The 26,935-nt window shown below is 41.5% G+C and overlaps 1 protein-coding gene across 1 annotated transcript in view; it reads right to left on the bottom strand.

The window, feature by feature from the left end:
* The window catches only part of LOC138961360 (diacylglycerol kinase zeta-like), a gene marked incomplete in the record, with an annotated part of 101,795 nt that extends 86,224 nt beyond the window's left edge, over nt 1-15,571 (bottom strand). Inside the window, 1 exon segment of the mRNA XM_070332972.1 lies at nt 15,466-15,571.
* Between the last annotated feature and the right edge of the window lie 11,364 nt (nt 15,572-26,935).

Here is a 26,935-nt window from a genome sequence, read left to right as displayed (position 1 = left end):
ATTTTCTAAACATTTAAATGAAAAATACAAGAACTTAGCTACATTGCAAAGTATAGTTTCATTTTTCACAGACAACAACAGTGCAAGTTTGAAGTTCGAAGGACATCTACAAAATTTTGCTGGAATAAATTGACGTCTTAGATTTTCCAGTGCAGGGCAGCATAAAACAAAATGCAATTCATCTTCAGTACTAGATTGACACAAACGACAGACCAAATTATTTTCACTTACAGCTTTATACCTTTCTGTATGTAAAGCAAGTCTGGAAATACCCAATCTAAATTTAACCAAAACATTTAAAATGTGTCTGTTTACTGGAATTGACAAGTATGTTTCTACAAGATTTGTTGTCTTAAAGGTACGGTACAATGCAAACCGGTCGCTAGTCTGAATATGATTATCCCACTCTTGCCACCGGCAGTCAATAATGCGTTGCTTAAAACATGCCAAAAACGAATTAATACAGGCTACACCTTGGTTAATCCATACATACTGAAAACCATATCGACACAGGCACAACCGTACCTGTGATGCCCAAGTAGATTTACCTTTGCTATCTAGAGTAAACAACATCTTATATGCTTTACGAGGTAATCTACTGTCATCCATTCTTGTCAGTTTCAGCCAGTATCTTATGCAACGTACATATGAATTTAAGTAAATGGGATAACGTCCAAATTCACCATATACAAGATCATTAGGAGTACGCCTGTCGACACCTAAAAAACGTTTTAAAGCAAACAAATGCACCTTTTCTACTGTTGCTGCCTGCATCAGACCCCATACCTCAGCACCATACTGAACAATAGGTTGAACTTGTGAGTCAAAAAGCTTGATAAAAACATCCAAAGACAATCTATCGAATTGATACAAATTACTCATAATACACAGTACTGCACGTTTTGCTCTGGCAACTAGATCTTGACAAGCAAAATTAAAGCTTAATTTGGTAGAAAAATAAATACCTAAATACTTGTATGCATTTACTACCTCCATTCTTTGCCCACCAAAATACCAAACTTCACGAGCAGCTAGATATCCACCTTTACGAAAAACCACGATGTTACTTTTCCCCATGTTTACTTTAAGCTCAAGGCGCTGTGAAGCAGAATATAGACTATGTAGTTGTGACTGCAGACCAACAACAGTTTCAGACAGCAAAGTAATATCATCGGCAAACAGTAGAGAGAGAGAGGGAGAGAGAGAGAGAGAAGGGAGGGAGGGAGGGAGGGAGAGGGAGAGAGAGGGAGAGAGAGAGAGAGAGAGATAGATGGAGAGATGGAGAGATGGAGAGAGAGAGAGAGAGATGGAGAGAGAGAGAGGGAGGGAGAGAGAGAGAGAGAGGAGGGAGGGAGAGAGAGAGAGAGAGAGAGGGAGAGAGAGAGAGGGAGAGAGAGAGAGAGAGAGAGAGAGAGAGAGAGGAGGGAGGGGAGAGAGAGAGAGAGAGAGAGAGAGAGAGAGAGAGAGAGAGAGAGAGAGAGAGAGAGAGAGAGAGAGAGAGAGAGCATTAATCACTTCACTGTTCAACGAAAGTTACAAAACCGTAAAACGAGTTTCCCGTCATAAAAAAGAGAATAATAATAAAATAAAAGACTCTTCAATCTATCAGCATAACTTTTGATTGGAAGAAGAGCACTCGTTAAACGCCACAAAGAAAACCCAGGTAGGTTGAGCAAAAGATCTTACTCGACGTCACAAGTTTTAAGCGCATCGTTTTTAACTCAAGTGCAGTTCGGTTCATTTTTACATTTAATCAGACGACGGTGGTGGTGTATTTGTGTGCGTGCGTGTTTGTAGAGCGATTCCAAGAAAACTACTGGACAGATCTTCATGAAACTTTACGTTCACTTTCTCACAATGGCAGCTCATAATCATTCTCCAAAACATACACCAATCCATGATGTTCACTCATCGACATTTCCTCGACTCTTTGTCGCACTCGACCTTTTATCACCCTCGACCTTTTATCACCCTCGACCTTTTTACTCTCGACCAAATATCCTCGTCCGTTTGTGCCTCGATCATGGTCCTCGACATGTTGGTTCTCTCCCCTTTCTTCCAGATGATATCCCCTAGCGCTTTTTTCTCTCCTTGTTTATCAATGTCGTTGAAGACATACATACATACATACATACATCCATACATGCATACATGCATACATACATACATACATACATGCATTCATATCAGCATAGTTTATTCATGATTCAAAGATAAACAATATATGTATAACACAATATTTATCTCCTGAAAATTGACACATATGTACACCACATATCCTATGCACAGTTGTTCATGCCCTCACAGACTGTGACGGTTAACACTTCCAGGACGTTCATATTTGGAAATACACACACACACACACACACACACACACACACACACACACACACACACACACACACATACATACGTACAGACAGACAGACAGACAGACAGACAGACACATAACATGATTACACCTTCGATGAACAAAACCACCGCACAGAAAAGAACACATGACACAAAAAGCGTTGAAGAAAGCACAGCAGATAAGGGCGGCAGGGGGTAACAAGGGGATACGGTATACGAATCTTAGCCGGACAAGCAGAACGAGCCACCTGCTGGCTCGCCTTTTATCCGCCATGGATGCTCGGTGGGGCGAGATTCACACGCATTCACATTGATTGGAGTTGTGTGTGCATGCCGACGCACACGTGCTTCAACCATCTCGGAGAAATGTGCACCTACTAGGACTGAGGAGTCGTGGGTGTGATTGAGCGGGGTCGGGTGGGGGGTGGTGGACTGGTGGTGTCTGGGTGGGATAGAAGGAAAGTCCACAGAGACAGTGGTCGACTAAAAGCATTCAGAAAGCGTGATGCCTATGATGTCTTCCCTTTTTTCACGATGAAAAGAGAGAGAGAGTGAGCTCTGGAGGATGCGGTATTTGAAATGAAGCAGACACGAATGTCTCCTCTTGCTTTGTACTATGACAACTGTATCTTACGCTGTGTAGGCCTATATTCGTTCCTTCAAAATGTGGAGATAATACCAGGACTGGTGTAGGAATGCGTCGATCTACTTATCATGATCGAACACTGATTCGAAGCAAAGATGAAGTAAGACCATTGGATAAATAACCGGTTGTTAATTTGTAGTATATTTGAAGCTACAACTTTCTTCATAATCTGCCTGTCAAAACATGTGTCGCTAAAGGGAATGTTCAACAACAACAACAACAACAACAACAACAACAACAACAACAACAACAACAACAACAACAACAACAACAACAACAACAACAACAACAACAACAACAACAACAACAACACGGTTCGATGCCTCCAGAGCGATTTTGCTTGAAAGCCTCTTTGGGGCCCAACCTCGTGACGTCATTTCTTCAATGCCCCTCTGTGACAACCGTTCTGCTGGAAATCTCTCCAAACGTCAGTCACATAACACCCGCTCGGAGCGTATCACGTGATACCACTTTACTTATCTCAAATACGAGGGTCACCAGGGGTTAAAACGATACCAGTTTTTGTGATCCAGCCGTGTCACATGATCTTTGCCAGAGGCAGAATATTTACGGGGAAAAAAAATACCCAGACGGTTTGTTATTCCAGCAAAACGCAGACTGGTGGCTGTTTACGAAAAGACAGGAAGAATTGCGAGAGTAGCGTGTATCAATATACAATATGCCAGATATCTGTGGAAACGGTGTAACTATATACAGTACATATGTGATCAACGACACCTTCGACAACTTGCCTAACGATATTGCTGTATAATTTTGCGACAAAGTTTGCACATGTAGGCTATACTGACGCACACAATAAGGAACATAAAGGGAAAGCAAACGTCAAACAGTATGTCATGTATGTATACATAACGTCAAACAGTATGTCATGTTTGTATACATGTCCATTAACCGGAACATTCTTGTTGTATGGAAATAACGTCCACATAATGAAGCCGATCTCTTTGCCATCGCAGTGGGAAACAAGGGCGTGTGTTGTTATTGTCGATGGTTTTGCAGCAAGCTTTGTCTCTTTGTCTCTTTGTCTCATACCATACATTGCAGCAAGCTTTGTCTCATACCATACATTTCAGGAGCTCATTATGTACAAGAAAGGACTTGCCCTTTACAGGTAAAGAAACTGTCCTTCCCGCATTCACGATCAAGTTTACCAACACAAATCTGTCCTGGCTTTACATGGAATACGAGCATCCTTCTTACAAGACACAATCCTTATAGAGCATCCTTCTTTCAAGACACAATCCTTATAGAGCATCCTTCTTTCAAGACACAATCCTTATAAAGCATCCTTCTTTCAAGACACAATCCTTATAGAGCATCCTTCTTTCAAGACACAATCCTTATAAAGCATCCTTCTTTCAAGACACAATCCTTATAGAGCATCCTTCTTTCAAGACACAATCCTTATAGAGCATCCTTCTTTCAAGACACAATCCTTATAAAGCATCCTTCTTTCAAGACACAATCCTTATAAAGCATCCTTCTTACAAGACACAATCCTTATAAAGCATCCTTCTTACAAGACACAATCCTTATAAAGCATCCTTCTTACAAGACACAATCCTTATAGAGCATCCTTCTTTCAAGACACAATCCTTATAGAGCATCCTTCTTACAAGACACAATCCTTATAGAGCATCCTTCTTTCAAGACACAATCCTTACAAGAGCATCCTTCTTACAAGACACAATCCTTATAAAGCATCCTTCTTTCAAGACATAATCCTTACAAGAGCATCCTTCTTACAAGACACAATCCTTATAAAGCATCCTTCTTTCAAGACACAATCCTTACAAGAGCATCCTCCTTACAAGACACAATCCTTATAAAGCATCCTTCTTACAAGACACAATCCTTATAAAGCATCCTTCTTTCAAGACACAATCCTTATAGAGCATCCTTCTTTCAAGACACAATCCTTATAGAGCATCCTTCTTACAAGACACAATCCTTATAAAGCATCCTTCTTACAAGACACAATCCTTATAAAGCATCCTTCTTACAAGACACAATCCTTATCAAGCATCCGTCTTTCAAGACACAATCCTTATAAAGCATCCTTCTTTCAAGACACAATCCTTATAAAGCATAATTCTTTCAAGACACAATCCTTATAAAGCATCCTTCTTACAAAACACAATCCTTATAAAGCATCCTTCTTTCAAGACACAATCCTTATAAAGCATCCTTCTTTCAAGACACAATCCTTACAAGAGCATCCTTCTTACAAGACACAATCCTTATAAAGCATCCTTCTTTCAAGACACAATCCTTATAGAGCATCCTTCTTTCAAGACACAATCCTTATAAAGCATCCTTCTTACAAGACACAATCCTTATAAAGCATCCTTCTTTCAAGACACAATCCTTACAAGAGCATCCTCCTTACAAGACACAATCCTTATAAAGCATCCTTCTTACAAGACACAATCCTTATAAAGCATCCTTCTTTCAAGACACAATCCTTATAAAGCATCCTTCTTACAAGACACAATCCTTATAAAGCATCCTTCTTTCAAGACACAATCCTTATAAAGCATCCTTCTTTCAAGACACAATCCTTATAGAGCATCCTTCTTACAAGACACAATCCTTATAGAGCATCCTTCTTTCAAGACACAATCCTTATAAAGCATCCTTCTTTCAAGACACAATCCTTATAGAGCATCCTTCTTTCAAGACACAATCCTTATAAAGCATCCTTCTTTCAAGACACAATCCTTATAAAGCATCCTTCTTTCAAGACACAATCCTTATAAAGCATCCTTCTTACAAGACACAATCCTTATAAAGCATCCTTCTTTCAAGACACAATCCTTATAAAGCATCCTTCTTTCAAGACACAATCCTTATAAAGCATCCGTTTTTCAAGACACAATTCTTATAAAGCATCCTTCTTTCAAGACACAATCCTTATAAAGCATAATTCTTTCAAGACACAATCCTTATAAGAGCATCCGTTTTTCAAGACACAATCCTTACAAGAGCATCCTTCTTTCAAGACACAATCCTTATAAAGCATCCTTCTTTCAAGACACAATCCTTATAAAGCATCCTTCTTTCAAGACACAATCCTTATAAAGCATCCTTCTTTCAAGACACGATCCTTATAAAGCATCCTTCTTTCAAGGCACAATCCTTATAGAGCATCCTTCTTTCAAGACACAATCCTTATAAAGCATCCTTCTTTCAAGACACAATCCTTATAAAGCATCCTTCTTTCAAGACACAATCCTTATAAAGCATCCTTCTTTCAAGACACAATCCTTATAAAGCATCCTTCTTACAAGACACAATCCTTATAAAGCATCCTTCTTTCAAGACACAATCCTTATAAAGCATCCTTCTTTCAAGACACAATCCTTATAGAGCATCCTTCTTTCAAGACACAATCCTTATAAAGCATCCTTCTTTCAAGACACAATCCTTATAGAGCATCCTTCTTTCAAGACACAATCCTTATAAAGCATCCTTCTTACAAGACACAATCCTTATAGAGCATCCTTCTTTCAAAACACAATCCTTATAAAGCATCCTTCTTTCAAGACACAATCCTTATAAAGCATCCTTCTTTCAAGACACAATCCTTATAAAGCATCCTTCTTTCAAGACACAATCCTTATAAAGCATCCTTCTTTCAAGACACAATCCTTATAAAGCATCCTTCTTACAAGACACAATCCTTATAGAGCATCCTTCTTACAAGACACAATCCTTATAAAGCATCCTTCTTACAAGACACAATCCTTATAGAGCATCCTTCTTTCAAGACACAATCCTTATAAAGCATCCTTCTTTCAAGACACAATCCTTATAGAGCATCCTTCTTTCAAGACACAATCCTTATAAGAGCATCCTTCTTTCAAGACACAATCCTTATAGAGCATCCTTCTTACAAGACACAATCCTTATAGAGCATCCTTCTTACAAGACACAATCCTTATAAAGCATCCTTCTTTCAAGACACAATCCTTATAAAGCATCCTTCTTTCAAGACACAATCCTTATAGAGCATCCTTCTTTCAAGACACAATCCTTATAAAGCATCCTTCTTTCAAGACACAATCCTTATAAAGCATCCTTCTTTCAAGACACAATCCTTATAAAGCATCCTTCTTTCAAGACACAATCCTTATAAAGCATCCTTCTTACAAGACACAATCCTTATAAAGCATCCTTCTTTCAAGACACAATCCTTATAAAGCATCCTTCTTTCAAGACATAATCCTTATAGAGCATCCTTCTTTCAAGACACAATCCTTATAAAGCATCCTTCTTTCAAGACACAATCCTTATAGAGCATCCTTCTTTCAAGACACAATCCTTATAAAGCATCCTTCTTACAAGACACAATCCTTATAGAGCATCCTTCTTTCAAGACACAATCCTTATAAAGCATCCTTCTTTCAAGACACAATCCTTATAAAGCATCCTTCTTTCAAGACACAATCCTTATAAAGCATCCTTCTTTCAAGACACAATCCTTATAAAGCATCCTTCTTTCAAGACACAATCCTTATAAAGCATCCTTCTTACAAGACACAATCCTTATAGAGCATCCTTCTTACAAGACACAATCCTTATAAAGCATCCTTCTTTCAAGACACAATCCTTATAGAGCATCCTTCTTACAAGACACAATCCTTATAAAGCATAATTCTTTCAAGACACAATCCTTATAAGAGCATCCGTTTTTCAAGACACAATCCTTACAAGAGCATCCTTCTTTCAAAACATAATCCTTACAAGAGCATCCTTCTTTCAAGACATAATCCTTACAAGAGCATCCTTCTTTCAAGACATAATCCTTACAAGAGCATCCTTCTTTCAAGACACAATCCTTATAAGAGCATCCTTCTTTCAAGACACAATCCTTATAAAGCATCCTTCTTACAAGACACAATCCTTATAAAGCATCCTTCTTTCAAGACACAATCCTTATAGAGCATCCTTCTTACAAGACACAATCCTTATAGAGCATCCTTCTTACAAGACACAATCCTTATAGAGCATCCTTCTTACAAGACACAATCCTTATAAAGCATCCTTCTTACAAGACACAATCCTTATAAAGCATCCTTCTTTCAAGACACAATCCTTATAAAGCATCCTTCTTTCAAGACACAATCCTTATAAAGCATCCTTCTTTCAAGACACAATCCTTATAAAGCATCCTTCTTACAAGACACAATCCTTATAAAGCATCCTTCTTTCAAGACACAATCCTTATAGAGCATCCTTCTTTCAAGACACAATCCTTACAAGAGCATCCTCCTTACAAGACACAATCCTTATAAAGCATCCTTCTTACAAGACACAATCCTTATAGAGCATCCTTCTTTCAAGACACAATCCTTATAGAGCATCCTTCTTTCAAGACACAATCCTTATAAAGCATCCTTCTTTCAAGACACAATCCTTACAAGAGCATCCTTCTTACAAGACACAATCCTTATAAAGCATCCTTCTTACAAGACACAATCCTTATAAAGCATCCTTCTTTCAAGACACAATCCTTATAAAGCATCCTTCTTACAAGACACAATCCTTATAAAGCATCCTTCTTTCAAGACACAATCCTTATAAAGCATCCTTCTTTCAAGACACAATCCTTATAGAGCATCCTTCTTTCAAGACACAATCCTTACAAGAGCATCCTTCTTTCAAGACACAATCCTTACAAGAGCATCCTTCTTTCAAGACACAATCCTTATAAGAGCATCCGTTTATCAAGACACAATCCTTATAAAGCATCCTTCTTTCAAGACACAATCCTTATAAAGCATCCTTCTTTCAAGACACAATCCTTATAAAGCATCCTTCTTACAAGACACAATCCTTATAAAGCATCCTTCTTTCAAGACACAATCCTTATAAAGCATCCTTCTTTCAAGACACAATCCTTATAGAGCATCCTTCTTTCAAGACACAATCCTTATAAAGCATCCTTCTTTCAAGACACAATCCTTATAAAGCATCCTTCTTTCAAGACACAATCCTTATAGAGCATCCTTCTTTCAAGACACAATCCTTATAAAGCATCCTTCTTTCAAGACACAATCCTTATAAAGCATCCTTCTTTCAAGACACAATCCTTATAGAGCATCCTTCTTTCAAGACACAATCCTTATAAAGCATCCTTCTTTCAAGACACAATCCTTATAGAGCATCCTTCTTTCAAGACACAATCCTTATAGAGCATCCTTCTTACAAGACACAATCCTTATAAAGCATCCTTCTTTCAAGACACAATCCTTATAAAGCATCCTTCTTTCAAGACACAATCCTTATAGAGCATCCTTCTTTCAAGACACAATCCTTATAAAGCATCCTTCTTTCAAGACACAATCCTTATAAAGCATCCTTCTTTCAAGACACAATCCTTATAGAGCATCCTTCTTACAAGACACAATCCTTATAGAGCATCCTTCTTTCAAGACACAATCCTTATAAAGCATCCTTCTTTCAAGACACAATCCTTATAGAGCATCCTTCTTACAAGACACAATCCTTATAGAGCATCCTTCTTTCAAGACACAATCCTTATAGAGCATCCTTCTTTCAAGACACAATCCTTATAGAGCATCCTTCTTTCAAGACACAATCCTTATAAAGCATCCTTCTTACAAGACACAATCCTTATAGAGCATCCTTCTTTCAAGACACAATCCTTATAGAGCATCCTTCTTTCAAGACACAATCCTTATAGAGCATCCTTCTTTCAAGACACAATCCTTATAGAGCATCCTTCTTTCAAGACACAATCCTTATAAAGCATCCTTCTTTCAAGACACAATCCTTATAAAGCATCCTTCTTTCAAGACACAATCCTTATAAAGCATCCTTCTTACAAGACACAATCCTTATAGAGCATCCTTCTTTCAAGACACAATCCTTATAAAGCATCCTTCTTACAAGACACAATCCTTATAGAGCATCCTTCTTACAAGACACAATCCTTATAAAGCATCCTTCTTTCAAAACACAATCCTTATAAAGCATCCTTCTTTCAAGACACAATCCTTATAAAGCATCCTTCTTTCAAGACACAATCCTTATAGAGCATCCTTCTTACAAGACACAATCCTTATAAAGCATCCTTCTTTCAAGACACAATCCTTATAAAGCATCCTTCTTTCAAGACACAATCCTTATAAAGCATCCTTCTTTCAAGACACAATCCTTATAGAGCATCCTTCTTACAAGACACAATCCTTATAGAGCATCCTTCTTACAAGACACAATCCTTATAAAGCATCCTTCTTTCAAGACACAATCCTTATAGAGCATCCTTCTTTCAAGACACAATCCTTATAGAGCATCCTTCTTACAAGACACAATCCTTATAGAGCATCCTTCTTTCAAGACACAATCCTTATAAAGCATCCTTCTTACAAGACACAATCCTTATAGAGCATCCTTCTTTCAAGACACAATCCTTATAGAGCATCCTTCTTTCAAGACACAATCCTTATAAAGCATCCTTCTTTCAAGACACAATCCTTATAAAGCATCCTTCTTTCAAGACACAATCCTTATAGAGCATCCTTCTTACAAGACACAATCCTTATAAGGGCATCCTTCTTTCAAGACACAATCCTTATAAGGGCATCCTTCTTTGAAGACACAATCCTTATAAAGCATCCGTTTTTCAAGACACAATTCTTATAAAGCATCCTTCTTTCAAGACACAATCCTTATAAAGCATCCTTCTTTCAAGACACAATCCTTATAAAGCATCCTTCTTACAAGACACAATCCTTATAAAGCATCCTTCTTTCAAGACACAATCCTTATAAAGCATCCTTCTTTCAAGACACAATCCTTATAGAGCATCCTTCTTTCAAGACACAATCCTTTCTATGTGCACGGATCGGGTCATAATCTCATATCTGCATGACCAGGCTTCTACCATTCCAAACAGAGATGGCACAACTATCAGTAAAAGTCTTCGACTGAGTAAAGAAACATCCCCATTGTTTGGACTTCAACAAACCACACTTGGACTTCAACAAACCACACTTGGACTTTGGATTGAGCACTGCCTCAAAGAACGATCAGCACCTTTCGAGTAAAAGTTCGGAGCCGGTTGTTTTGGAATTTTACATCTAAAATGTCATACATTCGAATTCGCAGGGAGAGGAATAAACTTGATATAAAGTCTACTTTGGATTCTTGTCATGTATTACGATTCTGATCATTTTCTTTAACTTAAATTCTGGTGTGCTGTTAACATTTACACGGCATCATGTTAAATCTGTTTAGTTTCATACTTTAAGGCTTGAAAAGCATCAATAAAAACGTCCTGGACTATATTAACACAATTCCAGTCTTTCATTTCGCATTTACCGACAGCTAACAATACCCATACTCATGTGACCCACACGAGCATTGGCAAAACCAGATCCATATTTCTAATTCCAGCCAAGTAAACAAAAGCAACAAAAACATACATACTGCAAGGAATAACAACAGAAAACACGTTCTTGTTTTCCTTGACAGAGGTCAACGAATACAGTCCGTCCCTTCTGGGAATAATCCATTTTTCCTACCTCGGGATGGAATCACTGATAGCTCAGTGGACAGAAAACATGCCTGCTGACGCCGCTGATTATCTTCGATATTATTCATGATCACAGGTCGTCTGCCAAGATCGGTTTTGGTTGGCCGGTGTCTCCGGCTCATTTGCATACGGGCCGGTTTCGGCTGGCATGATGTGCAAATGTGTTTGATTTTCATATTGCTAGTCTGTCCAATCCTCCCACGCACACCATCTGTCAGATTGGAGGTGGTGACTTCAGCATTGGACACAGTTCAAGCTATGGAGAAAGGGGATGAGGTACGGGTGGGAGGCTGAGATCACCACAGGAGGGAGGAGCAGAGAGGAGAGAGGAGAGAGAGAGAGAGAGAGAGAGAGAGAGAGAGAGAGAGAGAGAGACAGAGACAGAGACAGACAGAGAGAGAGACAGACAGAGAGAGAGAGAGAGGGGGAGAGATAGAGAGAGAGATAGAGAAAGAGAGAGAGAGACAGAGAGAGACAGACAGACAGAAAAAAAACAGAGAGAGAGACACACACAGAGAGAGAGATAGACAGAGAGAGACAGAGAGAGAAGAGAGAGAGAGAGAGAGAGAGAGAGAGAGAGAGAGAGAGAGAGAGAGAGAGAGAGAGAGAGGAGAGAGAGAGAGAGAGAGAGAGAGAGAGAGAGAGAGAGAGAGAGAGAGAGAGAGAGAGAGAGAGAGAGAGAGAGAGAGAGAGAGAGAGAGAGAGAGAGGTACGGAGGGAGATGTGGAATGCACACTCTTGCTCGTTACAATGTCATTACAGCTTGCAGCGCATGAGGAGGCCAGGACAGAGTCGTCAAATTACACTTGATCGCACAAATTACACTTGATCGCACAAATTACACTTGATCGCACAAATTACACTTGATCGCACAAAAAGATCGAATGCAAACATGCTTGCAATGACATACTGGACACTTGTGGGTATTCGCGTTTCCGCTCAAGACATCTGCTCGAAAAAACTCTGAAAATAGGCCGAGGTCCAGGGGGCCGCCTAGGCCCCGGCGGGGTACAGGGGCCAAGCCCCCCGGAACGAAATCGAATTTGAGCATTTTAGACCAATATTTTGATAGTTCTCGTGTAAGCCAATAATGGCTAGAGAGACAACAGTACACATATCATTTAATTTACCTTTTTTTTGCCGCAGACAATTTTTTATTTTCGCTGACACGTAATTTCCTTTTCGCGGAACATTCCCATGCCTGTACAAGGCCATCGCGTTAAACGGTTGTTGAGAGATAAATACTTCTTGATCTTCAGGTAATACCCTGTTTGTTTGTTTGTGGGTGTAGACCTTTTGCCCTTTGGATAATATCGTCTTTTGTGGAATGTATACTTCTGCTTTTTCATTTTTTTAAAAACTAAATACCCGTTTTTGTGGGATGTCGACTTCTTACCCTTTAGGTAATACCGGTTTTTGTGGGATGTAGACTTCTTACCCTCTTGTTGATACCGGTTTTTGTGGGATGAAGACTTCTTACCCTTTAGGTAATACCGGTTTTTGTGGGATGAAGACTTCTTACCCTTTAGGTAATACCGGTTTTTGTGGGATGAAGACTTCTTACCCTTTAGGTAATACCGGCTTTTGTGGGATGTAGACTTCTTACCCTTTAGGTAATACCGGTTTTTGTGGGATGTAGACTTCTTACCCTTTAGGTAATACCGGTTATTGTGGGATGTAGACTTCTTGCCCTTTAGGTAATACCGGTTTTTGTGGGATGTAGACTTCTTGCCCTTTAGGTAATACCGGTTTTTGTGGGATGTAGACTTCTTACCCTTTTGTTGATACCGGTTTTTGTGGAATGTAGATTTCTTGCTCTTTTGATTATACCGGTTTTGGGGGTTGTAGACTTCTTGCCCTTCAGGTTATACCGGTTTTGGGGGTTGTAGACTTCTTGCCCTTCAGGTTATACCGGTTTTGGGGGTTGTAGACTTCTTGCCCTTCAGGTTATACCGGTTTTGGGGGTTGTAGACTTCTTGCCCTTCAGGTTATACCGGTTTTGGGGGTTGTAGACTTCTTGCCCTTCAGGTTATACCGGTTTTGGGGGTTGTAGACTTCTTGCCCTTCAGGTTATACCGGTTTTGGGGGTTGTAGACTTCTTGCCCTTCAGGTTATACCGGTTTTGGGGGTTGTAGACTTCTTGCCCTTCAGGTTATACCGGTTTTGGGGGTTGTAGACTTCTTGCCCTTCAGGTTATACCGGTTTTGGGGGTTGTAGACTTCTTGCCCTTCAGGTTATACCAGTTTTGGGGGTTGTAGACTTCTTGCCCTTCAGGTTATACCGGTTTTGGGGGTTGTAGACTTCTTGCCCTTCAGGTTATACCAGTTTTGGGGGTTGTAGACTTCTTGCCCTTCAGGTTATACCGGTTTTGGGGGTTGTAGACTTCTTGCCCTTCAGGTTATACCGGTTTTGGGGGTTGTAGACTTCTTGCCCTTCAGGTTATACCAGTTTTGGGGGTTGTAGACTTCTTGCCCTTCAGGTTATACCGGTTTTGGGGGTTGTAGACTTCTTGCCCTTCAGGTTATACCGGTTTTGGGGGTTGTAGACTTCTTGCCCTTCAGGTTATACCGGTTTTGGGGGTTGTAGACTTCTTGCCCTTCAGGTTATACCGGTTTTGGGGGTTGTAGACTTCTTGCCCTTCAGGTTATACCAGTTTTGGGGGTTGTAGACTTCTTGCCCTTCAGGTTATACCGGTTTTGGGGGTTGTAGACTTCTTGCCCTTCAGGTTATACCGGTTTTGGGGGTTGTAGACTTCTTGCCCTTCAGGTTATACCAGTTTTGGGGGTTGTAGACTTCTTGCCCTTCAGGTTATACCGGTTTTGGGGGTTGTAGACTTCTTGCCCTTCAGGTTATACCAGTTTTGGGGGTTGTAGACTTCTTGCCCTTCAGGTTATACCAGTTTTGGGGGTTGTAGACTTCTTGCCCTTCAGGTTATACCAGTTTTGGGGGTTGTAGACTTCTTGCCCTTCATGTTATACCGGTTTTGGGGGTTGTAGACTTCTTGCCCTTCAGGTTATACCGGTTTTGGGGGTTGTAGACTTCTTGCCCTTCAGGTTATACCAGTTTTGGGGGTTGTAGACTTCTTGCCCTTCAGGTTATACCAGTTTTGGGGGTTGTAGACTTCTTGCCCTTCAGGTTATACCGGTTTTGGGGGTTGTAGACTTCTTGCCCTTCAGGTTATACCAGTTTTGGGGGTTGTAGACTTCTTGCCCTTCAGGTTATACCGGTTTTTGTGGGATGTTAACTTTTTGCCCTTTGGGTAATACCGTCTTTTTGTAGAATGTTTAGTATTTGTCCTTTACCTAATAAAGATTTTTTTTGGATGCATCATTTTAGTCCTAAGTTTTTTTGTTTGTTGTTGTTGTTTTTGGGTTTTAATGTCCCTTCAGCAGATGCTAGCTGCTATTCGAGACCGATGCAGTTATTTTCTTTTTCACTTCATGTGGCAAGTTCTACGTTTCAGACTATTTACATTCAGATCTATCACTGTAAAAGAAGGTTCTAAAAATGTATCACTATCACTTCTGGTACTTCAAATCTTGTAAAAAATCTTGATCTCTTTTAAAAAGTTAAAAATCTTGTCCGGGGGAACATCCCGGAATAAAACCTTCAGCGTTTGCGGTTTCCGCATTGTAGTGTTTGTCTCGAAATTCTTGAACGTCTACACATTTGGTGAGGACATGTTCTAATGTCCATGGTTCGTCGCATCCAAAACAATATGGTGGTACAGTTCACCTTTCAGCAGTCCTAAGGGAAATACTGGTTAGAAAATCAAACCTCCTTGCTCGATGACTATTGACTCTGGCTCTGGCCTCAAGCTAGCAATAAGGAAAGACCAGAGTGAAACATAAAGACCCCGGGGGTGTAACGAAGCCTTTCTTACCGTCCAGTCAACAGTGGACTTGAGGTCTGGTTTCTTGTACCCTGGGAACTCGGCATGCTGAGGGTGGAGGAAGGTGGTGTGGCTGAAGTTGCTCTTCGCTATTGCTTTTCTGAAACACATACAAAACAACCACACATCAGTATACACGAAAAGTGAGACGAAAATATATGCAATGTGTCCGTCTGATATGAGGACAGCGTTAACTAAAGGACAACGCCATGTTATCTGTTATTATGTTAAGTTAATCCTGAAATGATCCCGTCATCGGAGGACACCTGCAATGTATGAGGGCAATCATCAGTGTTTTAAAGGTGTTCCCGAAACGACTGTACTGCCAGGGGATGGATCGTCATGCATAAGACACAGAAACAAAGGATGATGTCTGAGAGCGAAACGACTGTGCTGCCAGGGGATGGATCGTCATGCATAAGACACAGAAACAAAGGATGATGTCTCAGAGCGAAACGACTGTACTGCCAGGGGATGGATCGTCATGCATAAGACACAGAAACAAAGGATGATGTCTCAGAGCGAAACGACTGTACTGCCAGGGGATGGATCGTCATGCATAAGACACAGAAACAAAGGATAATGTCTGAGAGCGAAACTACTGTACTGCCAGGGGATGGATCGTCATGCATAAGACACAGAAACAAAGGATGATGTCTCAGAGCGAAACGACTGTACTGCCAGGGGATGGATCGTCATGCATAAGACACAGAAACAAAGGATAATGTCTGAGAGCGAAACTACTGTACTGCCAGGGGATGGATCGTCATGCATAAGACACAGAAACAAAGGATAATGTCTGAGAGCGAAACGACTGTGCTGCCAGGGGATGGATCGTCATGCATAAGACACAGAAACAAAGGATGATGTCTCAGAGCGAAACGACTGTACTGCCAGGGGATGGATCGTCATGCATAAGACACAGAAACAAAGGATAATGTCTGAGAGCGAAACTACTGTGCTGCCAGGGGAAGGATCGTCATGCATAAGACACAGAAACAAAGGATGATGTCTCAGAGCGAAACGACTGTGCTGCCAGGGGAAGGATCGTCATGCATAAGACACAGAAACAAAGGATGATGTCTCAGAGCGAAACGACTGTACTGCCAGGGGAAGGATCGTCATGCATAAGACACAGAAACAAAGGATGATGTCTCAGACTAAAACACACCAGTTTCAATAAATCAGCAAGAACAGCTCGCACCGCACAGGAAGCAGCCAGGCTGCAGATGTTTAGTATGTGTCCAAGATGGCAGATGTTACTTTTTGTATGGAAAAGCCTGAAAGATGGAATGTATTGTTGAACTGATTTAACTTGTGCCAACAAAACAGCGTAACTGGTTAAGACATCCTTTAAATACAGTAAATAACAAACTAATTTTCTGTTCTCTTGGAGATCGTTTTCTACAAGCATTACCCTTCAATCAAGTAATTTTTGAGGAAGAAGAAATCTGTTCAATTAAACTTCTGCGTCTTGTCGTTTCTTCACCCCCCCAAAAAAGGCAAGAATATCATTAGTTCCCGAGAAAGTGACAACAAGACAAAGCAAACGTTTTTTGTCGTTTTCAACACGTTTTCTACACTCCTAAGCACTAAAGAAAAGTTCAGAAATAATGTAAAGCAACACAACGCAAAGAAAATTATACAAAAGAAAGAAAAGAAGAAAAACCCGGAAAAAGTGCACATAATCTTAAAACGGCAACAAAGAACGGAAACAATTGCGACAGATTGTGAAAGCTGATACACCTCCCCCGCTTTCACTGTGCACAAAACAGATGACATCCAAAATAGCGCACTGACTCCAAAGTTCAAAACTGAAATTAAAGAATCTCAACGATATCCGGTTCTCGTTAAAAATAATCTTTAGACGATCGAACAAAAATGGAAGACACAAAAAAGAAAGGAAACCCAGAACACAAAAAACCAGACAAAACGATGCTCTATAAATATTTGCTTCCACTCCATTTCAACGTAGGAAGACTGTGAATCGGAGGATGTGATCAATACCAAAGTAATAACATTTTACCTATTAAAGGAAAGGGCAAGAATGCGGACGCCGAAAGAGCCGAAGGAGAAGAGCTGTATATGGTTGCAAACAATTAAAGACGAAGACAGATAGCAATGAGAACATTCAAATGGTCAATGAAAAAAACAAAAGCAGAAAACTAATGGAGAGGGTGTTGAGGGGGAGAAGGACGGGACGGGCTGAACACCTAGGCTGAACAACAATGGAGAGGGTGTTGAGGGGGAGAAGGACGGGACGGGCTGAACACCTAGGCTGAACAACAATGGAGAGGGTGTTGAGGGGGAGAAGGACGGGACGGGCTGAACACCTAGGCTGAACAACGAGACTGAGAAGCCAGGATATTTTGTTTTATTTTGTTTAACATTCTATTCCAATTTCGTCAATAACACAGGAAGAGGGTAAAGTCCCGTTTAACAAATATTTCGTCAACAACAATCAGCATAGGGCAATGCCTCCGCTTACCACACCATGTTGGTCTTCAGAACATCGACCGCCCCCTCTCTCTCTCTCTCTCTCTCTCTCTCTCTCTCTCTCTCTCTCTCTCTCTCTCTCTCTCTCTCTCTCTCTCTCTCTCTCGAAACTGATTTTAAAAACATCATGGGGTACGGAAAACAGGAAGACGAACAATAACCACTTTAAGCTTACTGTGTTATTTTGTTAATCACGTATTATACAAATGGATGATTAAATCAAACACATGACGAATCGTAGCCATCAGCATCATTTTCCCTCTAACAGGAAGCTCGAAGCGAAATTGAAAATAAACAACCAGCAAGTTTCAACTATTGCCCCTACTCCTCTCACACTCCAATGCAAAGCCTGTACGGTAGTTTAACATGCAGGGTTTGCTTCAGAGCCTCAAAACGTTGCAGCCATCCTGTCTTACAATCTACCACTTAGCAGATGTCAGCCACTCAGTAGATCTCATTCCTGATTCCATTTCTGGCACCTTGTTTGTGCCTTGTCCGGCCAGGTTAATATCGATAAGCACCACACCACTTTAACTTGTACCTAGAGCAACACATGCAGCCACACGGGGTAACCCCTCAAGTCATTGCAACGATGGCCACTTCTTCCCCGCTAAGTAAAATCCTCGCATCATGCCATCGAGAACATCCCGCCCCACAGAGAACACTCGGTCTGACCCAGTGGGGTCAAAAGAAACCCGTGCTCGTCTTCCCTTGGTGGTTACAGTGGCGTGGTTCCACAGAGCTTGGTTCCTATTTGTAACAGATTTTGAGACCTTGGTGGTTACAGTGGCGTGGTTCCACAGAGCTTGGTTCCTATTTGTAACAGATTTTGAGACCTTGGTGGTTACAGTGGCGTGGTTCTACAGAGCTTGGTTCCTATTTGTAACAGATTTTGAGACCTTGGTGGTTACAGTGGCGTGGTTCCACAGAGCTTGGTTCCTATTTGTAACAGATTTTGAGACCTTGGTGGTTACAGTGGCGTGGTTCCACAGAGCTTGGTTCCTATTTGTAACAGATTTTGAGACCTTGGTGATTACAGTGGCGTGGTTCCACAGAGCTTGGTTCCTATTTGTAACAGATTTTGAGACCTTGGTGATTACAGTGGCGTGGTTCCACAGAGCTTGGTTCCTATTTGTAACAGATTTTGAGACCTTGGAATGAGAATCTCAATCAAATGAGACAGCACGCTACATTAAGATCTGAGAAACAAAGGGACGTAAGCGCTCTAAAGGCATGAGGCAACACGAGCAAGTGAGAGTTCTGCGGACTAATGATTAATAATATGGACATCAAAGCAAATGGCACATAGAATGCATTCTCTTGATGTCTGTCTTCGGTAATACAGTTAAATATTGAAACAAACATAAACGAAAACAAAACCTATTCATAGTATCCATTTACTGTCTTTTTTCCCCCTCTCATTTAAATTCATGTTTAATCTTCTGGTTACCCTCTCGCGAGTGACGTATCTTCAAATGCTTGCAATGAACTAATAGCAGACATCCCTACTTCTGTCTCTGCAGACCAGGGAAATAATCGAAAACGGTATTCATGAATGAAATGAACTTGTACGATTAAAACGTCTCTTTGAAAATCAAAAGATCCCTCGTGTAACCTTGAACCCAGTAGACTTTTGGCGCCTGCGGAACAACCTACTTCAGTGTTGGGGTGGTTGGCATCGCAACGGGTTCGGTTTGAGTAGGAGAGAGAGATAAGTATGGCGCTCTTAAGAGTTATACTTTCTTCCTGTTTGTTTAGGGGTGAGGGTTCTTGTCTGGCATGATGCGTGTGGGAAGTTGGAGCATCCGCTCTAAGCCACAGAAGAAGAAGAAGAAGAAGAAGAAGAAGAAGAAGAAGAAGAAGAAGAAGAAGAAGAAGAAGAAGAAGAAGAAGAAGAAGAAGAAGAAGAAGAAGAAGAAGAAGAAGAAGAAGAAGAAGAAGAAGAAGAAGAGGAAGAGGAGGAGGAGGAGGAGGAGGAGGAGGAGGAGGGGGAGAAGGAGACATGCACGCACAGAAGTCGTGGAGATAAAACACTTACAAGTACGTCCCAGTACGCCTGCACCCAGAAATTACAGACAGACACACAAAACAGCTGGCAGATTTTCAATTTCCTGAGAGAGAAAAACAAAAACGAAAAACACAATAATAATGTAAAAACAAAACTCTGTAAATTGAACATTGATCGAATACTGCTCTGTTAATTTCGCACATCGGCTCCACCCCATGACACACGTCTTATGCTGTCATGCAAACAAGTAATCCTACACCTTCGCCTACATTTGAGAGAATCGTCCTGATATAACCTTTTGCTCAAAGGCACAATCCTTCTCCAATCATTCTCGTGAACACAGTTCTAATCACCATCTCAGACCTGACGAGGCTTCTACCACCCTTCTACATGGGATAACACCCCCACCCTTCTACATGGGATGACACCCCCACCCTTCTACATGGGATGACACCCCCACCCTACTACATGGGATAACACCCCCACCCTTCTACATGGGATAACACCCCCACCCTTCTACATGGGATGACACCCCCACCCTTCTACATGGAATAACACCCCCACCCTTCTACATGGAATAACACCACCACCCTTCTACATGGAATAACACCCCCACCCTTCTACATGGGATAACACCCCCACCCTTCTACATGGGATAACACCCCCACCCTTCTACATGGAATAACACCCCCACCCTTCTACATGGAATAACACCACCACCCTTCTACATGGAATAACACCCCCACCCTTCTACATGGGATAACACCCCCACCCTTCTACATGGGATAACACCCCCACCCTTCTACATGGGATAACACCCGCTAAAACTACAAATAGCAGCCTCTCCAAATTTCACAGAGCGATGAAAAAACCATCATCTGGATATGTTCCAGTACTTAGGTCAAACAGAACCCAAGAATGGACGTTGGAACGGTTTTCCGTTAAAAATATTTGGAAACATTTGTAACGTCTAAGAAACAAATGTAACATGCACGCAACTTTGTATACTTTGCAAAGAATGGTGCCATTACATGTGTGCCAAGTTTCAAAAACATTCTTTCACGGGCTCAAAAGGTATGATCGTTTGAAAAGAGGTGAAAAATACTGCCCCTGGTGTCTTTCGCGCAACTTTTTTTAAGGACTTTTTCTATAATTTTGATTCTCGTTCTCCGATAGGATGCGTATAGCCTTTCACGGATGATGCGAATCACTTGCTCGGTAGAAGTTGCAGAAAAGAACTTTTCGCGTGTTTTGAACACAGCTGTGCTGTATAAGAAATAAGTAAAGAATACAAAGAATCAAATAACAGAAGAATGCAGACATGACGTCATATAATTCCAAAAATATGACGTCAGATGGAGGCAACCCTGGGTTTTTCTCATCGTCGTCTTGATAGCGGCGAGACACAATCTGGCATTTGCTGTGACGAATCAGACAGTTTGAATGCTACGAAATGGAGCTGTGGAGATGGACATCGCCAGGTTTTTAAGAGTCTGTAAGAGCATTGTCTCGATAGTGGAAAGTGTGTGTCCTGATCACTCAGCCACCTTGATATGAGTTTTGCAGACGTCATCGTCTAAAAATAGAACAGCAGAGCGGAGTGAGATTTTACTTTTTATTTCTTCAAAGTCATGAGGCTATATCTTTTGAGCCCACGAAAGAATGTTTCTGAAACTTGGCACACATGTAATGGCACCATTCTTTGCAAAGTACACAGAATTGCGTGCATGTCACATTTGTTTCTAGGACGTTATGAACGTTTGCAAATTTTTAACGGAAAACCGTTACAACGTCCATTCTCGGGTTCTGTTTGCTCCAAGTACTAGCGCGAATCCAGATGAGGGTCTTTGTCATCGTTCTGTGTAATTTGGAGAGGATGCTATTTGTAGTTTTATATGTATTGCATATCAACTGCAGCTACCCAGCAAAAGCACCACAAAAACCCTGGATTTTTTGCTGTTTTTCAGGATAGTGGTCGCTTTCCTTTACACGCTAGATTAGCCTGACTGCGCGACGGATTTGAACGAACTTTGTATGACTTGTTAGGTAAGACACCAAATAAACATTTTGGTGTAAAAAATGCAAAATATCGTTCAGTTTAAGTCGCCGTTTTGACTGTTGATGGTGAATCATGCCGTCAAAAAACGCCATTTTTGAGGGTAGGCATGGTCACGAACATGTGACGTCATGCCCAAATATTGCTCAGATTCCTGAAAGGCATTTTTGAGCAGAAGAAAGACAGATCTTAAAATACACGTTAATTTCTGACCCAAAAACTGCTGTTTAACATCTGGGGTATACCACTGAAAAAATATCCTTAACTTTTTGGGCTGAGTGTAGCAACAATCTACATCCCGACTTATTCCTTTGCAGAGTAGAGTTTTCAACTGAAATAACTTCTTAAGAGCCACTGGGGAAGCAAATCATGTAACTTTCAACTTGAGGAAAGTACTTCAGCTTCACAGTGGCCGTAGCAATCCGAGGAGACGGAATTGTCCATTTCCCACTCCCCATCTTCCTTCCTTCCCTGGTATGTTTCTTCGGAATCTGCAAGTCTAATGATTGCGGCCTGTACAAGAGCGATACAGGCCAAGGCGTGTCTACATCAGTGTCAACTGCTGCCCAAACAAGAACCCTTCTCTTTTTAACTTCAAACTGTTCAGATTAGTCCACCCTACCCACCCATCCGCACAGAAGAGTAGTAATGATGGTTCAACTGTCACCTCCAACAAGGGTTTAGTCATCTTCTTCTTTCAACTTCTACCCGTTCAAAACTTCCCCAACCAGAACCAGCCTACCCAATGGACGATGAACGAGACAACTCCTCTTCACTCTTCAACTTGTATCGTGTTTAAACTTCTCACACTAAACCACACTACCTACCCTATCCCATCACAGCTGCCCTACCCCTGTCGCACCCCATCCCACCCCACCCTGCCCGTGGCCTGGATGACCCCTGGAACAAGCAAGCAAGCAGCCAGGCAGAAGGCTGTCAAGAAAATAGCCGCTTTAAGCTTTAAAACCCTCGCGCCGGCTCGACCCCTGCAATCTCCCAGGGCGATGCCGTCCGCACGTTCCTGAATATTGATGACGTCTCAATCCCCTCCACGATGCTGCCCCGAGGTCTTTGCAAGCCGCTGACCCTGTGAAAATAAAGATTGCCCATATCCCCCACCCACCTCCCTGTCTGTCTCTCTCTCCGGAGTCCGTGTAAGATTCTGTTTCTCCTCTCCCCATCTTCCCCCTCTCTCTCTTCTGATTCCGTTTTGCGCAATCTCTCTCTGTCTCTGTCTCTGTCTCTCTCTCTGTCTCTGTCTCTCTCTCTGTCTCTCCATCCCTACCCCTTTCTCCCTCTCCCTCTCTCTCTCCCCAGGGCGCGTTTTGCAAGGCGGCTAACAAAAATGGGCATGGTGGCGAAAAATATGCAACGGCAGCTTTTGTTTTTAGCCCCGGGGTATTAACACCTCAGGGTTCGAGGCGGCGGTTGGCTATTTTCGGAGACTGATCACTTGTGAATAGGAAGTTACGGAAAACGTGCAAGGCTGTCTTGTTGTCAAGAAGGCTAATTCTACACTTCTGTGCACAATGTCCAAATCTAATGCTCATCTCATGAACTGTACAGGCCTGCTTTCTGGACATCGTCAGGCCCGTAAATAATTTGTTGCACACGTCCATTTTCCTCCGGCGCTTCGACAACAATATTTTGGACATTGTCAATTAATAATGCAGTAAACTTATGCAAGTGTTGGAATATTCCTTTCTTTGCCAGGAACCACCATTTCACGACACTGTTATGAATAAGGCAATAATGTAGGCGACACACGTTCCTTCTGGGAGCAGTTCCATGCTTGTATGTACGTGAACCAGTGTTTTCCGGCGAGGGTTCAACAGACAAAGGGGTGAATAAGCGCCAGAGGTTCAAAATTAGAAATTCTTCCAGTCTGCACAGACAGTTCTTCCAAATGCTCAGACAGTTCTAAAATTCAGTGGAAATATGCAAAGATACCCTGTTTTCAGAATGATAGTTTTACGCTTTTGTTTACAATCAGTTTACGTTTTTTCCCCGTTTCTTTCCATCCCACGGAGTCTTCTCAAGGTGTTTCATGCAATCTTCGCGAGTAAGGTTCTGCAAAAGCAAAAACTATTCCAGCCTTTCGTTTTTGTCAAGAACCGCGAACGCTTGCTTCTATGGACAGAGTCGTCTTCCAAACAACCTGTGCGACTCAATGTCTATGGACAGAATCGTCTTCCAAACAACCTGTGCGACTCAATGTCTATGGACACTTTCAAAACAATGTTTTAGCATTCCGAGTAATGCCTGGACACTGTGAATAATGCCTGGACACTGTGAATAATGCCTGGACACTGTAAATAATGCCTGGACACTGTGAATAATGCCTGGACACTGTGAATAATGCCTGGACACTGTGAATAATGCCTGGACACTGTGAATAATGCCTGGACACTGTGAATAATGCCTGGACACTGTGAATAATGCCTGGACACTGTGAATAATGCCTGGACACTGTGAATAATGCCTGGACACTGTGAATAATGCCTGGACACTGTGAATAATGCAGTAAACTTATGCAAGGGCTCCAATTTCCCAGACAGTCCGGAACCAACGTGTTTGGACATTATTATGAATAAGGCAATACAAAAGGAGACACACTTTTCTTTGTTGGCAGTTCTGTATTTCTGGAGTGGACCACTGTTTTCAGAAAATAGTTCAACAGATGGAGCGGCGAATGAGTGCCAGGGGTACTGTAAACACCAATGTTTAAGTCCCATGGGTCTTTGCTCAGACAGGTCTAAATTCACTCACTCGCCATGGACGTCCAGGACTGTCTGCTGTATCTATCCTTTACAGTCACCGTCAACACATGTCATCACCAAGGGACTCCAGGAAGTAGGGCTGTGTAATGAATTTTTCTTGTGCTCTCTTTTTCTCTGGCTGTCCCCGTCAGCCGGTCTGTCCCCGTCTGTCTGTCGGTACTCCCACCCCACCCCCCCCTCGCTCTCTCTCTCTCTCGCTCTCTCTCTCTCTCTCTCTCTCTCTCTCTCACTGTCTGTCTGTCTCTTTCTCTCTCTTTGTATCTCTCTGTGCAAAAAGTAGAAGCGACCGGATGAAATGCCCTTTGTTAGCTTCGCATTCAAGTGTGAATTGAACTTTGAAGAAGTGTCGTTCACTCAATTTTTCATATCGTTTTCAGTGTCTCTGTAATCCTATTATTATAATCATATTAATGGTTATAATGTAACAAACAAACAACCAAATAAATCGGCAAAACTTACAAAAGTAAAATCTACAGCCAACCAGGCAAGACAGAACTGCTTGACGAGTAAAAGAAGCGAAACAGAGGTAACAATGGAAGTGAACGACCTTGCCCTTGACCAACCTACCACGCACATTACCCATCACTTATCCCCCTGCCTCAACCCACATCCTCTGGGCCGAATCCTGTATGAATGTTGGGAGTTTTCTCTAGAACCCTAATGATTTGGAGGTCAATACCCCGACAGACCTGTTTACCCCCAACACTTGATAAGAGTAATGGTCAAGTAAAAAAAAATAGTAATCAATCAATGAGTCTTATATCGCGCATATTCCGTGGGTACAGTTCTAGGCGCTCTGCAGTGATGCCGTGTGAGATGAAATTTTATACGGCCAGTAGATGACCAAAATAGTAATCTGATGACCAAAATAGTAACCCAGTGGTTACAAACGCCAACATTAGCAACACAAACCTAATTTGAAGCACATTTGAAAATCGTAGTCTGGACTCAAATGAAGTATTTCCCCCCCCAAAAGCCTAAACAATAGTAATAAATTACTCCAAAATAGTAAAGGTAAACAGGTCTGCCCCGACGTTCTTCAAAGCACGGTCTAAAGCTTGCTGACAGATATAGATGTCGCTTTTTTGTTTGTTTGCCATAGACCCGGAAGGTGTGGTTTTGCTAATATATATTTTACTTATATTAGTAGATCAGATCTGTATTATTTCCTGTGTGTAAATGCATGTGTGTGCGCGTGTCTGGTTGTCTGTTCGCCCGTCTGTGCCCGAGTCTGTCTGCCTATCTGTGTTACCAAAAAATCTATTGCCTTAAGATGGTTGTCACTTCACTGACTTGCACGGTCCTTGAACATCTCCAGCGAGACTCCAATTTCACAGCGAGATGAAGAAAGTCACCGACAAGACTGGAGCACCACTCTTGAGAAATGCAAATTGGACACGATACCCTGCCAACTCGGTCGGGGAGTTCGATCGGCCCTTTACCTACTTTTCAAGCCACACACCACAGAACTCAAGTTCAGCGGAGCTGTTACGCAGCTTGTGTGATGGAATTACAGGAGGATTTGTTGCCGTCTTTGATTTCTGGTCTGATTACGTGGTAGCTATCAAGAGCTGCAATGGGTGCTGCCTTCTCAGATTCACAGCAGAGTTGCACAAAGCTTAAACCTTTGACGACTACCATATTGTAAGCAGCTAAAGACGGAAGCCAATAAGCTGATGTGTGAGGGGTATGTGTGTGTGAGAAAGAGAGAGAAAGACAGAGAGGGAGGGAGAGAGAGAGATAGATAGATAGATAGATAGATAGATAGATAGATAGATAGATAGATAGATAGATAGATACGAACGAACGAACGAACGAACTTTATTACTCAAGGATGCAGATTATAGGCTCACGCCTAGTCTTACAATCTGTCCCTGCTAAACTAAGACATAAAAATAAAGACAATACAAGGACAATCGTCAATCGCAATCATACAGTATTACTAATTACAACATTACCTATACGACTACATAATGCATAATAGAACATTGAAATGTACATGTATGTCAATATAATACAAAGGAAAAGAAAAGTCGACTCGCACACACACGCGAGAGAGAGAGAGAGAGAGAGAGAGAGAGAGAGAGAGAGAGAGAGAGAGAGAGAGAGAGAGAGAGAGAG

Source organism: Littorina saxatilis, linkage group LG3, assembly GCF_037325665.1.
Source record: "Littorina saxatilis isolate snail1 linkage group LG3, US_GU_Lsax_2.0, whole genome shotgun sequence".
Classification (NCBI taxonomy): Eukaryota; Metazoa; Mollusca; class Gastropoda; order Littorinimorpha; family Littorinidae; genus Littorina; species Littorina saxatilis.
The sequence above is the reverse complement of the archived record's forward strand: the minus strand, read 5'-3'. Positions and strand labels throughout refer to the sequence as shown.